Genomic DNA, 6,000 nt, shown 5'->3' on the forward strand with positions numbered 1-6,000 from the left:
GTCTGAGTCAGATTTCATGAACATCGTTAATCACGAACCGATGCATTCATTTTTGAAATTTCGCCATGGATGAGCGATAAGGATTTTTTGACTTTCAAAACTAATTCAGTTTCGGGATAAATCCACAAAATGTAATCACTAATCCCTTATCTCATTTCATTTTGTGTTAACTCTGTGATTCAGTGCTGCAATCATCAAAAGAATGAGGGAATTGGGCCCAACATTACATGTGAAATAATTTTTGGCTTCTGAAGTTGAAGGATGAGGACAGAGACATGCTCTGAAAGGTCACAAAAGCACAGCAGTTTGAATGTGAGTATGAGTGAGTTTTTCTGGAAACCTCTTTATCGTTCCACCATCATAAAAGTGTGTGTTATGTCACTAGTTAATCAGACTGGTGATAGTGACATCAAGGAGCGCATGGGGATGAGCCACTCAGTTTCTTTCACGCAATCATTAGACAAGGTTTTTTTCACAGTAATTTTTCAAAACTTTTCCAAAACATATCCAAAATATTTTACCAAATTTTCATGACTTAGTTCTGAACTGCTAAGATCTATTCAGGACCATTAGAGCGTAAAAATACAAGAAGATGTGTCCATCACTTCTATCTATCGTATCACATTGTACAATGGTGCAATTGCCTTTGACACCCATTTTGCAATATTTTTGAAGTAATCAGCTAAATTTGAATGTAACATTAAACAACAACTAATTAAGTGCCATTATGTTTAATTACAAGATTACTGATATGTGATTGCAGAATTTCTCCTGGTCCTGGTCACACTCCCCTAAGCGGGCCAGATATTGTCGTACACTGATAACATTTGCCAAGGTCTCTTCTCAGAGACTCATTGTTATGCTTAGCGCTATCAGCAGCATACAAAACCGAGAGAGCACTGAACATCTACAGATTCATTGGGGGACACACATGGAAACCTCTAAATCCCAGACCGTTCTACCTCAAAAACCATTTGACCAAATTAACCCTGTGTCCGCATCTGACCAGTAAACCCTACAACGTGACTCCATCTCATGCCATTCAAAACCGCCACAACAATGACCATTTCATTTAGCAGACACTTAGGTGTTGGATTGGAACAGGTGTCCCTCTGATTTCAAGCCCCCTACCCCTCCTTACCCACTCATCCCAAATGTGAAAAAAGCAATACCATTAAACAGGTAAAAAACATATTTACATTAGTCCAGGGGTCTGCAACCTTGACTTTCAAAGGAGCCATTTTGCCTAATCTCACCTGGATAAAAGTCCTTTCGAAGCCGAAAAACACTTTCTCAATAAAGACAATATAGTGTATAAAATGATATACCATTCAAATTATATCAAATCATTTTATGTAAACTTTTTTGAGTTAATGTATTTGAAGGGCTACAACACGTGATCATGTCGGTCAACACATAACTGATCATTTCTTGCAACATATCAAGCATGCATATGAAACTAAATTAAATAAATAAAAAAAATTTGCCCACACAAATAAAATCTCTATTTTCTTCCAGAATATTCTTTTTGTTAGTTATCCAACCAGGGATTTATAAACCTGGTAAATTGATGGTCTGTAGAGGTTTCAGGAGGTGACGTAGGAAGGTGGCAGTTATTGCACAATGTGATTTATTTTAAGTTATTGTCATTAATTGTCAATACCCTTTGTAAGAAATAACAATTCATTATTTTAATGGGCCACATGAGGCTCAAGAGCCGCAGGTTGCAGACCCCTGCTGTAGACACTAGTCAGACAATTAAACAATTTCAACAATTAACATTAACATTGAGACTTAATTTGATATTTAGATTTAGATTTGATATTTAGATTTGATATTTAGATTTGATATTTAGATTTAGATTTCACATTGACTACATTTTTACAAAAAATAATTCCTAAATTTCACATATATTGCTTTTAAAACGTGGTTTGTTGCAAAAAGTTGCTTTCTATTTTAGCATGTGCAACTTTACAATTGTTGCCCCATAAAATATGGCCTGAGATAAAATGAGGGGGACACTTCAGAAATAATGTTTTTAATGTGTTTGTCACTTTGAGCAAAATCATCCGGTGGGCCGAATTGGTTGCTCTGGTGGGCCAGATTTGGTCCCCGGGCCTTAAGTTTGATAGATGCGCTCTACAGTTACAGTCATGTTTACCAAACAGTTGCTCTGAAATTAAAAAGTAAAGAGAGGGAAACACTTGAGAAGTTGAAACCAGGTGGTTCCAGTAGGAAAACAGCACATAGAGGATGGAGGTGAGAAATCTCTCTTCAAGTGTCCGGCTGGCAGTGGTTAGGTGTCAGAGCTGCTGCCAGCGTGCAGCTCTGGGTGCCACCCCAGCACAGTGAGCCTTTGTAACCTCAGTTCTCAGAGGATCCCGTGGCAGCTCAAGCTGGACAGAACCCACCCAGACACCCAGCCAGGCTTTCTCATGTTATCACACACACAATCACACACGGTGGGGTATATTGTGCATGCTGGGATATTTTAAGCATGTCTCTTATCTTAACCCTCCAAAATAGCAACCAGAATCAACTTTGTACCATATACAGAGCATGCTGAGCCAAAGCTACACATCCAGGATTTTAACTGCAAACAGAGCCCTTTTTAAATAGAGCCTTTTGTTTTATTGCACTCACTGTGGTTACTACTCTGCTGGGAGCTCTAACTACAACAGGAACAATACTTACACTGTACCACATTGAATGGTCTTATACACCACTCCTCCTGACACAATGTGTGGAAAGGTTCATGTTTAGCTGCCTAAATTGTTTGGTATTTGTTTGGTATACAGTATATCTGAACTTCTTTTATCAAATAAACCCACATTTAACCCAAAGGTCCTCTGGCACAGGATTCAGTAATTCCAGGAGCAAATACAAAAACTCATGGCGAGCTAACAGCCTGCTATAGAGCTTCAGGCAGAGATGGCAAAAGTACTAGTACTAGTCCGAATACATCTTTTCGTGGTGACATCATCATCCGGGACATTTGCCTTAGCAACGCCCTCCGCCATTTTAAGAGGGGTTTACATTTGCCTGACAAACGCTATTTACACTGTTTACCGTGGACAACACAAAGGTTTTACTCAATGTTGTATGAATATTTTAGCAGATTAGAGCCAAAGGCCAAGCACCGATTTGAAGGGACGTTACATCTAGTTGGTTTGGAATCATGTCCACACCAAGCACCTCAAAGTTAATGGAAAAGCGACCCGACAACATGGCCAGATCTCCAATGGCCTGATATTTACGAGTACCTCATTAACAGCCCTGGCGTCTACACAATGGAGGAGATGAAGACTTAGAAAAGCTTGGATGCTTATGTATGTGTTTTTGTGTCTATATAGGCCTGTGTCATCATGATAATTGGCTCGTTACATGATGTGGCTATGCTAGGCTAGCACCGCAAATAATATAATAATGAGTATATGAAGCACATTTGTTTATTTAATATACTTACAGTTCATATACAAGTCAACGTATTGCATATTTACTGTTAATTTCACGTTGCTTGTCTTCAAGTTAGACATACTAGCCATAAACATTTCAGTCATTACTGAATAAATTACATTTTAAATGTAGGCTAATTCATAATCAATGTCATAAAATCAGTCAGGATGAAATTAGATCCCCAAAATACACAACCTACCATTAACAAAATGTCTACTGCAAACATACGACCACTTTGATTTTGGGCTCCATGTAGTTCCATCTACGTTTGTTCGCCTCAGTGCTTGGATCCATAATTTCCGTTTCTGGCCTTTTTCTGTCCGTATTCTGTAAAAGTCTATCTTTTCCTTCAGCCAGGCGTGGTTATGACAGCCAAATACTACGCAGGATTTGGGCATTATACGATAAAAAAAGAGGCCAGACTTCAAAATCTCCACCGTGAAATCATAAATAGCGGTTGTCGGGCAAATGTTTACCACTCTTAAAATGGCGGCGCGTGATGCTTAGTCAAGTGCTGGCGTCACGCGAAAAGGTGTATAGTCCCTCCTATCTCCTTTCCTATCTATTTTTCCATAACCCGTGGATGACATCACAGGGTTAAGGAAAAGTGTTAGGAGAGGAGTAAGGTAAAAGCCATCGTGCTGGTTTTGACAATCAGATGCACTTCAACTGGGTGACGTAATAATCTGACGGCCGCGAATGTTCGTGACGTCTGTCGTGGTGAAAAAACTACAAATTTCCACAAATGGACTAAAAGCACATTTATAACACTTTCCGCCAATATAATCTCAAATATCTCACGGTTTGAATGTAAATCAAAGGAAAAAAGGCTACGAGGAACAAAAGTGAAACTAAAAGAATGTCACATTGAGAATGGTTGCTCACACTCACCTTCCACTCAGAAATATGAATTATGTTGAATAAATGTGGCTAAAAATGTCTCTGATCCCTCTTCATTGAACCACAGAGTGTCTGTTTTATGTCAGTTATAATCTGATAATATGTCTTACAAGATATGGGTTTTAGATTATTTATTTAAAGTTGTTCAAGGCATATTATTGCTTTGATAATTTACATGATCTCCATTACTTGTCGATAATCGTGAGTTTCCGTGCTTGGGTGTTCGTGTCCCTTTAAATCAGAGGTCTCATTCTAACAGCCCGCGGGACGATAATTTGTGGCCCGCAAGACAATGTGAAAATGTAATGTTAGTGCGGCCCGTGTGTTTTATACTGTATTGTAATTACATGACTCGAGCATTATTATCAAAGGTTTATCAGCCTTTAATGGAAGTCTTTAAAACATTATGTACCCCTCATTCTCCACTTACGCCTCCCAGCCAAATAAACACACAGAACACATGTAAACAAATATGAACATTGGCAGTGACAGCTGCATGTAACGATGCTTCAAATGCCATGGGAAACCACAACACCTGTTAAACATTGAATAAACTAGATGTGGAACATAACTCAGGTAAATAGGACCCAGTCTGTTACAATATGAATGGCACTTTACAGCAATGTGCGTTGACGATGTCACCAAGGAAAGCACACCTCCGATGGAGCCACCCACCCAGCCAGCTCGCACCCGCCGTTCCGCTTCCGAGGCTGGGGGCTCATAGGGGACCTACCCGCCTCGGTTATAGTCAACGAAACATCGGTGTTGGCTGGAACGCACAGCTGATTCCATGGGGTTAATATAGAAAATAAAAGCCAGTAAATAACGCCTCTGTGGCTGTGTCCCATGGTTTATATCGGCTATAATCGGCTAATGTCCCACTGTCCCGACGGATAGTGAACGCCTCACTGGCGATCGCCTTTTTTCCGCTCTCTATCTCGGTACTTTCAACCATCTACAAATGTCATGATGTTCATGTCATCACAAAATACATCAACATTGAGCGCAAAAAGAAAGGCGATTGCTGCCGAGTGGTTCATTATCCGCCTTGTTGTTGGCGGAACTATTCGGACGCAGCCCAAGTCTTCAGTACTCAAGTAAAAGTATAGATACTTGAATAAAAAATTATTGGTAAAAGTATTGAAGTTGCACCCTTACTTGAGTAAAAGTAAAAAAAAAAAAATGAATGCTCCTAAATGTACTTAAGTAAAAAGTAAAACAAATGTTCCTTCAACAACAAGACATTTTTAAAAACTTTAAAACTGCCTACCACAAAAAAGCATTTTTCATTTAGCCTCAAGAGAATCATGTTCTCCAGGTTTCTGGAATGGAGACGTGTCGTTTTTTGGTCTGGAAATGAGTCCTGCTGAGCTGAAAAGCCTTTCACAAGCAGCTTTGTGGTTGTTGGTTTGTATCAAAAAGTCTCAAAAGTAACGAGCTCATTTTTAAAATGGAAGGAGTAGAAAGTACAGATATTTGTTTAAAAAAGTAAGGAGAAAAAAAAAAAAGTCACCAAAAAAAAAAAATACTCAAGTAAAGTACAGATAACAAAACAAACATCTTAAATACAATAATGAACTATATATTTTGTTACTTGTCACCTCTAGCGTCAGGGTTATAGATAATATTAAATCTAAATTAAAT

This window comes from Gouania willdenowi, chromosome 4 (assembly GCF_900634775.1).
Source record: "Gouania willdenowi chromosome 4, fGouWil2.1, whole genome shotgun sequence".
NCBI classification, from domain to species: Eukaryota; Metazoa; Chordata; class Actinopteri; order Blenniiformes; family Gobiesocidae; genus Gouania; species Gouania willdenowi.